Raw genomic sequence first — 12,823 nt, 5'->3', positions numbered from 1 at the left:
CAAATGACTTTGGAATATCCTGGTTTAAGCTGAATTTATCCCTTGTTATTTTAAAAGCTATAACAAGTTGTTTTTTAAAATGTTTTCAGTCAGCACATCTTTACTTATTGTCCTTAAGACCCGAGGCTACTTGAAGAAGGATTTAATTTCCAAAGTCTGATAAGTAAACAAAAGTTTCCCAATAACATCTTCAGGCAAGCACCAAAAGACCTCATTTTTTGCCACAGTGCTTGGTTGGCTCCCCCATAATTGTCCATTAGTATTGGGCTCAACCAAACCTTGCATAATCACATAAAAAATATACCTTCGGGCTTCCCTGGTGGCACAGTGGTTGAGAGTCCGCCTGCCGATGCAGGGGACACGGGTTCGTGCCCCGGTCCGGGAAGATCCCACATGCCACGGAGCGGCTAGGCCCGTGAGCCATGGCCACTGAGCCTGCGCGTCCGGAGCCTGTGCTCCGCAACGGGAGAGGCCACAACAGTGAGAGGCCCACGTACCGCAAAAAAAAAAAAAAAAAAAAAAGAATATATATATATATATATATAAAACTTCAAACATAGTTACTTACTAATTGATTTTTTCTTCTTCTTCTTAATTACCATGTTTAGCAAAAAGCAAAAGTAAAACAGGTTTTAAATGTGGTATTATCTGACTAGACCCTAAGCGCATAAAATCAAACAGACTATATTGGGGGTTCATATGTTAACTATGGTCGGGAAATGGTTATTCACTGTTCTCCCAAGAGTTTGAAAACATCCAGAAGGGACTGGTTAGGTAAGCAGAGGCTCACATGCATGGCTTCAGCTCTGTGGGAATGTCTAAGCTTTAAAATTAACTCCAGAATCCCACTAAATGTGATATTCCCTGATGCTGAGCTTTGTCTCTGATACCTTCTTTTGTCTTGATCCTCTGTAGCTGTGGACTGAGACTCCCGAAATTCACCCTAGTCTTTCTTCCTACTTGTGACCAGGAAAAAAGTTGGGAAATAGGGTTGTGTTAGTCAAGATAGGCTAATTGTTATAACAAATGACTTCAATATAATGGTTTGGCCCAATAAAAGTATATCGTTCTTGTCATAGTACAATATAGATTGGGAGGGGTGGGGATGTATGGAATGTAGAGGTCAAGCCTATGTAGTATTTCACGGTCTTCTTCCAAGACATGCTCTAGCTTCCTCTAGGTTTTCAGAATCCTCTCCATTCAGCCAGTGGGTGGGGAAAGAGCCTGCCGTGTATTGCACAGGAGGCTTTTCATGCACCAGACCTAGAACTGGCACCCATCACTTCCATCCACATCCTATTAGCCAGAACTCTGGCACATGGCTCTGCCCAACTTCAAGAGAGGCTAGGAAGTTTAGTCTAGCTGTGTGCTGAGCTCATAGCAGTTTCTGCCACAAGGGGAGACAGACAGCTCCTCAGGGCAGGCCAATGGTTCCATGCTTGTATATCATCAAAGGTCTGCAAAATAAGTGTACTGTCCTATTTTTAGGTCACTTAATGCCTATATCTACCATTAACATCTTGGTCAGTTCCTAGAAAAAGTCCACCTGTCAAGATCAGCATCAACCTTGGTACCACCACAAATCAGTCCACACTGCAAACTTACTTGTTTATATTTAGGTCTTCCCAGGGTTTCAAGATCCCTGGGCCAAGCCCATACAGAGGTTCTCATTGGAAGTTGCTTATGCACTTGCGCTTTGTTCTGCTCATCAGATGGTTCCCATGACAAAGTCTGGCAAGTAGTCCATTGGAAGCCATTTGTAATGTCTAATCCAAACTTTGTCACGTGGGACCTATGAGGAGAACAAATGTGTTATAAACATTTGAAAAAGTGTCTCCATACCTCTTCAAAAACTATGAAAAACATGTTTTTGTCTCTTCTCAATCAGTGTATTTTTCAGTTGTCACGACTCTGTAATTGTCTGCACTCTTGCTTCCTGCTTCTCTCATTAACCAATTTACAAAGGCTATTTCATAGTGCAACCATTTTGGAGACATCCATTTCTCCTCATTTACTCACAGGCAACTATTGCCATCGAGATTTTAGTTTCCTCCAAAAATGTTTGTTCATCTTTCTTTTTTTAAAATAAATTTATTTATTTTATTTTATTTTATTTTTAGTTTTGGCTGTGTTGGGTCTTCGTTGCTGCATGCGGGCTTTCTCTAGTTGCAGTGAGCGGGGTCTACTCTTCGTTGTGGTGCGCGGGCTTCCCATTGCAGCGGCTTCTCTTGTTGCGGAGCACAGGCTCTAGGTGTACGGGCTTCTGTAGTTGCGGCTTGCAGGCTCTAGAGCACAGGCTCAGTAGTTGTGGCACACGGGCTTAGTTGCTCCGTGACATGTGGGATCCTCCCGGACCAGGGCTCGAACCCGTGTCCCCTGCATTGGCAGGCGGATTCTTAACCACTGCACCACCAGGGAAGACCTGTTCATCTTTATTTTTTTTTTTTGCGCGGTACGTGGACCTCTCACTGTTGTGGCCTCTCCCGTTGCGGAGCACAGGCTCCGGACACGCAGGCTCAGTGGCCATGGCTCACGGGCCCAGCCGTTCCATGGCATGTGGGATCCTCCCGGACTGGGGCATGAACCCGTGTACCCTGCATCGGCAGGCGGACTCTCAGCCACTGCGCCACCAGGGAAGCCCTATCTTTTTATATAAAGAGGATGATGACATAGATTGTACAAGGTAATGATGGTAAAGTCCTGATTCTGTTCTGCTTTTCTAGTTGTAGTGTAAGTTTTCACCACCCCATCGACAATTTCCTCTTGCAATGTAAGACATGCACTTATTATATGGCTCATGGGATTAAGGGTGCAGTCTTCATTCATTTATTTATCCATTCATTCTTTCTGAAATAATTACTGAGTACCTACTGTGTGCCAGATAGTGTGCTAGATGCTGGAGTCAGAGCAAAGAACAATATGTATAAGGTCCCTACTCTCACGGAGCTTATGCAAGAGACAGACTCTAAGTAAATAATAATGCAAAATATTAATTATAATTGTAACATTTGTATGGAAAGCTTATTTTCCTTTTAGCATTATGGATAATCTTGAATCACCAATAATTTTTGTTTGTTTTTTTTTAAACTGAAGTCTTTGTTCCTCTGTAAAAACCCACTTATTTTCCTTAGGGTAACGGTCATTCATTCACTGATAATATTCATCAATTCATTAAATATTATTGTAAAACTACTATTTACCAGGTACTATGCTAAGATTTCCAAGTGCAAAAATGAAAAGACAATATCCTTGCCCTCAAGGCTCATAGTCCAGACTGACATGCAAACCACACAGTACATTATGTTAATTGTCATAATGGGGAAATGGGAAAAGTGCAGTGAGGCATAGGAAGAGGAGGACCTAGATCTGCCTACATAGGTCAGAGAAGACTTCACAAAGGAGGTAGCACTTGGACTGAGGTTTAAGGGTGAATAAGACTTTGCTAAGAAGACAAATCAAGGAAGGTCATGAGATGGCTAGTTGACCATCAGAGACTCATGCTCTCCTTCCATAGCATCAACTTTTTCTGCGAATTGGCCCAACCAATTTCCAATCCCCTATACATCTAGGTGGAACTAGGTGATCCGTTCTCATTAATGGGATGTGAGCAGAAGTGATGTACATCATTTCTAGACCAGGTTAAGAAGTAGGTATGCCTTTGACTTCCCTGGTGGTGCACTGGTTAAGAATCCGCCTGCCAATGCAGGGGACACGGGTTCGAGCCCTGGTCCTGGAAGATCCCACATGCTGCAAAGCAACTAAGCCTGTGTGCCACAACTACTGAGCCTGCGCTCTAGAGCCCGCGAGCCACAACTACTGAAGCTCACGCACTGAGAGCCCGTGCTCCACAACAAGAGAAGCCACCACAATGAGAAGCCTGTGCACCGCAATGAAGAGTAGACCCCGCTCACCGCAACTAGAGAAAGCCTGCACATAGCAACGAAGACCCAACGCAGCCAAAAAAAAGAAGTAGGTGTGCCTTTTCTTCCTTCTCTTTCCCAGCTGTTAGCTCTGGAAATAAAGGACTCTAAAGCTTAGAGAATGGCAGAGCTGCAAAATAGAAGGACCCTGGGTGGAAGGCAGCTTGCCAGACTGATCTGTTATATGACTAAGAAATAACATTCTAGCGCTTTAATGTACTGATATTATATAACTCGCTTGTTACAACAGTGAGCTCTACCTTAATTAATGTAAGGCAGTTCAAGCAAAGTGAACATTATGTGCAAAGGCTTACTGATGTAAGGTCTAGCACAGAGTACATACTCAGTATTTGAAATTGCAGGAAAAGTGTTATGGGGGAGTACAAATAGTCCATTATAGCCAGAGTATAAAATACATGATTGGTGGGAGTGAGAGGAGGGTGGCAAAATAGATAGGCATGGGTTGATCTCAAAGAACCTTGAATGTCACGCTGAAGAATTCAGGTTTAATCTTGTGATAGGAAAGCCAATGAAGAACATTTAAAAGGTGAGAGGCAAGATCTCTGAGAAACACAACACCCAAGAAGCTGCTTTAATTTTCTTTAAATGTAAGATGCGAATCCAAGGATGAAAGATAGGATTTCAGAACCAGAAGACATCATGGTTTAGTCAAACCTCATTTAACAAATGAGGAAAGTGAGGTCCAGAGAAGTTAAGTACCTTTGCCAAGGTCACCCAGCTAAAATTGGGCAGAGCTGGGGACTAGAAGGCTAGTCTCTTATTGCCAGCCCTACAGCATTGCTCTTTCCACTGTGCCACAGTGCTTCAAAGCAGTTGAGACCAGCTGGTGTGCCTGTGTTTTCAGTTCCCTAATGAAGACATTGGGGATTTGGAGGCAGGGTATTTACCATGGAAGGTTGTCTTCTCTGTAATTCCTTATCTGGCTTGAACCACTATTTTGGACAAGGTCCATTTTTCAGCATCAGATTTCCCTAGAGGACAATTGGGAATGTGCTTAGTGGCCTGTAGGGTGCCCTTGCACTTTCTGAGCTTTTTGCGGGGAGGAGGAGAAGAAGGTAGCAGTGGTTTGAGCTCCTGGAAATGTTCCTGGTCCCTAGGCATCTGGGGAGTTGTTGGCCCTCTCAGTGACTGTGGTTTAGCCAGCCAGCTGACTGTCCTTCAGGGGTCACATCAAAACATCTTCGTCAGCTTGTCTCTTTAAAAGGTCAGCCCCTACGGCTGGCACTTTAATATCATTTTCTGTTCATCAGTTCATTACCTCTGGTTTTCATATATTGTTAAGCTGATTCATTATCATTATTTTTACTCCTTGTGCCACCCAGAGCCATATGACATACATTTGCTTTTTAATAGCAAGTGGGGGCAAAAGGACAACTGTGCTGAGGCCAGTCTCAGGAAAGCATGACATGTGGCCTGACTTAAGGAGGACTGGGTAATATTGAATTATTTTACAACTGAGGAAGCCAGAGCACAGGCTGGGGGGCAGGGGAGGTCATTTATCCAAAAGTCCCCAAGAAATCTGGGGAAAAATACGTTTCTTGATGTTTTTTTGTCTAGCATTTTATAATCTCCTCACTCCTTATCCTTTGGATGTATCATGGTTTTCTCCCTTGCATGCTGCTCAGTTGATAGGGCAGATGGTTGGGATGAAGTATTAACAAAGATGAGATTGCTGCCTCAGTCCCTGAGGAGTGCCTTGGTGGCACCCAAAGACAACGTCTAATGCAGTGGAAAGTGCTTGGGCTTTGAAGTCAAAGAGACATCAGCCACTCTCTAACTGTGAGACTTTGGGCAAGTTCTTAACATCTCTGAGCCTCAGTTTCCTTTTATGTGAAATGGGAAAATAATGCAAACTATGAAGGTGGTTGTAGGGATTAAATGAATGAACATACATAAAGCTTCTGTCTTGGTGCTGGGCACACAGTTGGCTCTTAACAACTGTTATTTCCTTTTCAGGTCTCTGAGAAGTTCCTATTCTTTTCCTCAATCCCCATCCTGGTTTCTGGTCAAGATGTGAAATGAAACAAAAGAGTGAGCAGATGCAGACCGAAATACCACGTTGATTGCTGATAAAGTCTGTTTATTGTGAGAGATACTAAATACTAAATGAGTTTCAGAATTAGGTTGACTTGTTCACCCAGTCACAAGTAACATTTGACCAGGACAGGACTTCTCACGCTGGGAGGAGTGGGAGTAGGAAGGGGACCCTGCTCCCAGAGGAGCAGACCAAGGTGACACCCTCACTGTGGGCAGGTGATACCTAAGTGGAAGAAAGAAGGAGCTAAGCTGAGCCTGCCCTGTGTACTTCTCAATTCTCAAAGCAGATTAAGCCCCTCCGCTAAGGCAGAGGAATAAGGGAAGTAGACAGACGCCAGAAGTGCCAAACGCCCACAAAGAAGGAAACCTCAGAAGCATCTCCCTTCTCTTGTCCCCCTCCTCTCACTTTGTGCTGCTACTTTTTAGCCACCCTGCTCATGAAGGACACAGCTGTCGGTACTGTGGGTAGCCTCAGAATACAAAAGGTTGGGAGAAAGGTGTGGGAGAGGGAGGGAGAGGTTGTGTTGAGTCATTAGTAGAGAAAGAGGGGTGGCCACATAAATCCAGAAAGAAAAGTCTAAGTTCAGAGTCAGGAGTTAGAGGTCTGAAGGGAGGGAGGATCAGTGTTCAGAGACCTGAACTAGACAGGAGGGCACTGCAGGAGCATAATCAGAATTTCTAGGGGTGGGGCAACACACTATGGCCAGATCCCAAGAGGACAAGTAGGCATCAGGGTTCCCACATATCTGACCTCTGAGTCCTGGAACCACATCTCCTGGAGATGACTCTCAATCCTAGCATTGGGTTATATACCCTCTACCTCAATTTTTTTTGTTTTTTTTTTTGTGGTACGTGGGCCTCTCACTGTTGTGGCCTCTCCCGTTGCGGAGCATAGGCTCCGGACGCACAGGCTCAGCGGCCATGGCTCACGGGCCCAGCCGCTCTGCAGCATGTGGGATCTTCCCAGACCAGGGCACGAACCCGTGACCCATGCATCGGCAGGCGGACTCTCAACCACTGCGCCACCAGGGAAGCCCTACCTCAATTTTTAATCTTTAAAATATAAGCATATCTTGTGATTATAAAACTAATACATGCTCACTTTGGAAAATTCAGAAATACAGAGAGGTATAAAGAAAAAACCAAAAATAACCCCAAATCTCATCACAAAGAAAAACTAATATTAACTTTAGCTATATTTCTATTCAGTCTTTCTTCTATGCATATTGTTATACAGATAAGGTGATTTTATCTATACTTGTTAAATTTGCATGCAGAATTTTTAACTTAATATTATAATATAATCATTTCCCCATGTCATTAAAAGTTCTCAGTAATTAACATCATTTAAAATGACATTTTCCCTGGTTTTAAGCACATCTGGATCAATCTCTACCAATTTATGAAAATCCCGTGGGTCTGGAGGAATCTTCTAAATGTTTACCTTCTTTTGGGTTGGTGAATAGGGCATTCTCCAAGGCCAGGGCTCTATGGGGCCTGTGCATGGTAACTACTACACGGTACTTGATCTTCTGGAGAGTTCTCATATTTCTAGCAATTGATGACATGATTGATCAGAAGATGCCACCCTGCAAAATACAATAATTCAAAGCATAGGCCTTTCTTATACAACACATCATTGTTACACACTAAAAAGAACCACTGTATTATTTTGCTATGGCTGTCATAACAAAATACCACAGACTGGGTGGTTTAAACAACAGAAATTTATTTTCTCACAGTGCTGGAGGCTAAAAGTCCAAGATCAAGGTGTCAGCAGGTCTGGTTTCTCTGAGGCCTCTCTCCTTAGCATGCATGTGGCTGCCTTCTTGCTGTGTCCTCAGATGTTCTTTTCTCTGGGCATGGCTGATCCTGGTGTCTCGCTGGGTATATTGAATTAGGGCCCACCTTAAAGACCTCATTTTAACTTAACCTCTTTAAAGACCTTATCTACAATATATAGTCTTTCATGAACAGCTTCTTTCACTTAGCATGATGTTTTCAAGGTTCATCCATGTTGTAGCATACATCAGTACTTCATTCTTTTTCATGGCTGAAAATATTCCATTGTATGGATATACCACATTTTGTTTATCCATTCATCAACTCATGGACATGGGTTGTCTCCACTTTTAACCACTGTAAATAATACTGCTATGAATGTTCATGTATAAGCTTTTGTGTGTGGAGGTATGTTTTCATTTCTCTTGAGTAGATGCCTAGGAGTGGAAATGATGAGTATTATGGTAATTCCATGTTTAGAATTTTGAGAAACTACCAAACTATTTTCCAAAGTTTTACATGCGTCATTTTACATGCCCACCAACAATATATGAGGGTTCCAATTTCTCTATATCCTTACCAACACCTGTTATTGTCTGTTTTTATTATAGCCATCCTTGTGGGTATGAAGAGGTATCTCATCGTGGCTTTGACTTGCATTTCCCTAATGACTAGTGATGTTGAGTATCTCTTCTTGTGCATATTGGCAATTTGTACAAATTTTTTTGAGGAATGTTTATTCAAATTCCTTGCCCATGATTTAACTGCGTTGTCTTTTTATTATTGAGTCGTAATATCTTTTTATATATTCTGGATATAAGTTCCTTGTCAGTATACAATTTGCAAAGATTTTCTCCCATTCTGTGGGTAGTCTTCTTACTTTCTTGATGGTGTCCTGTGAAGCACAAACGTTTTTAATTTTTTTTTTTTTTTGCGGTACGCGGGCCTCTCACCGCTGTGGCCTCTCCCGTTGCAGAGCACAGGCTCTGGACGCGCAGGCTCAGCGGCCACGGCCCACGGGCCCAGCCGCTCCGCGACATGTGGGATCTTCCCGGACCAGGGCACGAACCCGTGTCCCCTGCATCGGCAGGCGGACTCTCAACCAGTGCGCCACCAGGGAAGCCCCAAAAGTTTTTAATTTTAAAGTCCAATTTATCTATGTTTTTCTTTTGTCACATCTGCTTTTGGCAACATATCTAAGAAACCATTGCCATATCCAAGGTCATAAACATTTACTATGTTTTCTCCTAGGAGTTTTGTAGTTTAGCTCTTAATTTAGGTCTATGATCCACTTTGAGTTAATTTATTTGTATGGTGTAAGTTGTAGCCCAACTTCATTCTTTTGCATGTGGATAGCCAGTTGTCTCAGCACCATTTATTGAAAAAACTACTCTTTCCCTATTGAATTGTCTTGGGTCCCTTGTCAAAAAATCAACTGACCATATACCTGAGGGTTTACTTCTGGACACTCAATTCTATTCCAATGGTCTACACATGTATCCTTATGCCTTAGACCTTGATTATTGTAGTTTCATTGTAGATTATGAAATCAGGAAATGAGCATCTTCCAAATTTGTTCTTCCTCTTCAAAAGTGTTTTGGTTATTCTGGGTTACATTTCCATATAAAATGTAGCATCAGCTTGTCAATTTATGCAAAAAAGGAAGATAGAAAGAGCGATAGGATCTGGATAGGATTGCCTTGAATTTCATTTTCTGAATTTTCATTGCTAGTGTATAGAAATACAACTGATTTTTGTATATTGCTTTTATATCCTGCCACATTTCTGAACTCGTTTTATCTTATTTTCTTAATCACGATGCTTTACTGCTTACTCTGTGTGTTAGATATTATAGAAAATACAAAAATTAACAAGATATGGTCCCTGTTCTGAAGAAGCTTATAGCCTAATTCAAGAAATAAGACATAAACCTACTGAGTGAATAATAGCCTGTTTCAGCAATGTACAGGAAAGTACAGAATTGCCAAGTGAACACTACAGATAATTAGAGCTCTAGCAAAGTTCAGGGGGTAGAGAGACAATTAAAAGTTGGAGAGGTCTGGAAAAAACAGAGTAGAAAGGATCTGAAGGCTCACTGATATGAGCCATTCCCATAAACAAACTTTTAATTTCAGTAACCCCAAAAATCTCAAGAGATCCTTCTGCTATGGATGACCCTCTGAGTTACCAGTGGAACATATATGCACTATCCAGATTTAATAAATTATAACAACTTGCCATATTTGCTTAAATTAAACTATAAATACAGTAAGTCCCCTACATACGAACCTTCAAGTTGCGAACTTTCAAAGACGCGATCACGCATTCACATGTCCGATCACGTAAGTTAGTTCACATGTCTGGCGTACATTGTCATGTGTGTGCATCCTCTACAAGTGGTTGTGCTTTTGTGTACTTTACTGTACAGTATTGTATAGTGTACAGTAGTACAATATCTTTATTTCAAGCTCAGGATGTCCGGGAGCAAGCGTAAAAGCAGCAGTGATGTAGCTCGTACTGCTAAGAAGCGTCAGAAATTGGAGGCCCAGAGAAAGGATGAAGAGAGACAAGAGGAAGAAGAAGTAACTGAAGAACTGAAGAGATTCATGGCACAGGAAATGGCAAGGGTCTTTATTTGAGGAGGCAATGTTAATTTTTGAGGCACAGGGCTGGAACGTAGAACGGGACAAGAAGGTTGAAGCAGCCGTTCAGAATGCAATCCAGTGCTACCATGTCATCTATGATGAGAAAAAAAGAGCTACGACCCAGACATCACTGGATTGTTTTTTCAAGAGAGTAGAAAGAATTGAATCCAGCAAGGAACCAGAACCTGTGCCATCAACGTCAGGAGTGAGTGAAATTGCAGCTTGCCCTCCGTCTCCTATTGCTGACGATCCTTCAGCTCTGCCATCTCCCCCCTCCTCTCCCTCCTCCAGTCAGTAAGTCTCCTTGCCTGTTCACTCGATGCCAGCCCGTGTGCCAGCTGTTGTACTATACTACTGTACTTTTCAAGGTACTGTACTATAAGGTTAAAAATGTTTTCTATATTTTTTGTGGTTTTTTAATGTATTATTTGTGTGAAAAGTATTATAAACCTATGACAGTACAGTACTATATAGCCGATTGTGTTAGTTGAGTACCTAGGCTAACTTTGTTGGGTTTACGAACAAATTGGACTTACAAACACGCTCTTGAAACGGAACTCGTTCATATGTAGGGGACTGTTGGTAAAACATTTTAGTTACAAAAAAAGGCCCTTCCATCCCATCTTTCCTCAGAGATAACCAATCTCTTGAAGATGGTGGAAATCCTTCCCACATATGCTTTTATATTTTTACTAGACAATATGTTTTAGATGTTTGAACATGTATATAAATAGTGTACGTATTTTTCTGAAACTTTTTTTTTCAACATCATGTTTTTAAGATTTATCCAAGTGACACTTGTAGAGCTAGTCCATTCTATAATATAGTAATAGTATACTATATAGTTCTGCAATAGACCAATAGCATAAATATTCTAGAATCTATTCTATGGATGGATATTTGATATGTCTAGTCCTTTGCTATTTCAAATCATGATGTAATTAATATTCTGGTGTATGCTTCCTTGGGCGCATGTTTGAGAGTTCTGCTAGGGAATATATCTAGAACAGAAATTGTTAGGGAATAGAGTGTGCACATTCTCAACTTTACTAGATTGCTCTCTACTCTCTGCAGTAGCTGAACTATTTTTTACTCCCATCAATGATATGTGAGAATTTCTCTCATCCTATATTCTAACCAACACTGTCAAGTTTTTAAAAAAATATACATATCTGGGTCCTATTTTCATAGACCCTGTTAGGGTAGCTCTGGAGTGTGGTTTGAAACAGGCCACAGGTGATACTGAAACACAAATGAATGGGGATTATGAATGAATTCATATCATTGAGATCATCAGCTCGTATGTATGTATACACAATCTAATACATTGGTATGTGAGTTGGTATGGTGAAAGTGCCCTAGCACTTTGTTGGTAACATCTATGTTGGCTGCATTTAGATCCTTGAAGATAGGTAGAGAAGTACCAACCGCCTAACATACCTTGCAGATGCGTTTTGAATCAAACAGGGGTACGTGGTTGACCAGTCCACTGGCTGGTACTTAACCTAAAGTCCCACCTTTGCCAGCTGGGCTGATGGGGGACAATGCTGGCTTTCTGGGAGCTGTCTTGCCTCTTCCTAGGTGCATGGCTGGGTGCCAGTAGTCGGGACTTGCCTACGTTCCATTGCTTAGGGCAGGGTGTGTGTCAGCGACGTCTGCCAGCCCGCTGGGTGGTGTCACTGTATGGAGCACTTGTGGCTTTTTCAAAGCCCTGAGGAATCTGAGAAGCAAGTGAGGGAATGCTGCATGAAAACAAAAGGCAGTGGAAAGAGTGACCAGCCAGCAGGCTCCAGCAGGCTAGAACGCTCTGTCCTTGTTATTACTGCTTCATGAAAATGCCGCCAGCTTCCTGGCAAGGTCTGGAAGGTGAAGGGCTTCTTGAGGAAACAAGGACAAGCGATGTGTACTTCTGGTTGCCCAGCTTCCTAATTTTCCAGTGGAAGCTGCAGGGTGAGGACGAGGTCTCAGAGGCCCAGCAGGGCTGGGCTGGGAGAGAAGTTGGGCCATGCCCCAGACAGAGCTGTTCCTCAAGGAGCCATCTGAAGGTCAGCCTAGGGGAGGACAAAGGGCTTCAGCCATAATCCCCATTCAAGGGGGCTTTGCCACAAAGAAGTGCCTCCTGGTTTGGGGCAGGGAGTGCTCTCATTCCTCACCTGCTTTCCTCAGAGCTATTCATGCCCTGGTATCACACACTCTCACAGCATGGCCTGCCTCAATTTTCAGAAATGAGGGAGAAGCTCAGGAAAGGTAAGCGTTTTCATTAACTCATTATTGGATGGCTACTTGGACTCATCATTATTGGGCCTGTCAGAAGTCAACCTCTGCTTTCCCTCCTGATAATCTCCTGTCAGTGACATATAAAATATCTAGCTGTGGGACTTCCCTGGTGGTGCAGTGGTTAAGAACCCGCCTGGTCTG

At 42.5% G+C, this 12,823-nt stretch overlaps 1 long non-coding RNA gene across 1 annotated transcript in view; it reads right to left on the bottom strand.

Moving 5' to 3' along the window:
* LOC111178350 (uncharacterized) overlaps positions 1–12,823 on the bottom strand; it is a 54,240-nt gene that overhangs the window by 15,647 nt on the left and 25,770 nt on the right. The window contains exon 2 of the long non-coding RNA XR_016394282.1: positions 7,423–7,567. This is a non-coding gene — a long non-coding RNA (uncharacterized LOC111178350). The remainder of the gene's footprint in view (positions 1–7,422; positions 7,568–12,823) is intronic.

The sequence above is a fragment of the Delphinapterus leucas genome, chromosome 9 (assembly GCF_059928025.1).
Source record: "Delphinapterus leucas isolate spDelLeu-1000000601 "Yukka" chromosome 9, BTC_Dleu_Yukka2, whole genome shotgun sequence".
In the NCBI taxonomy this organism is placed as follows: domain Eukaryota; kingdom Metazoa; phylum Chordata; class Mammalia; order Artiodactyla; family Monodontidae; genus Delphinapterus; species Delphinapterus leucas.
Note: the sequence above shows the minus strand (reverse complement) of the source record. Positions and strands in the feature narration are given on the sequence as shown.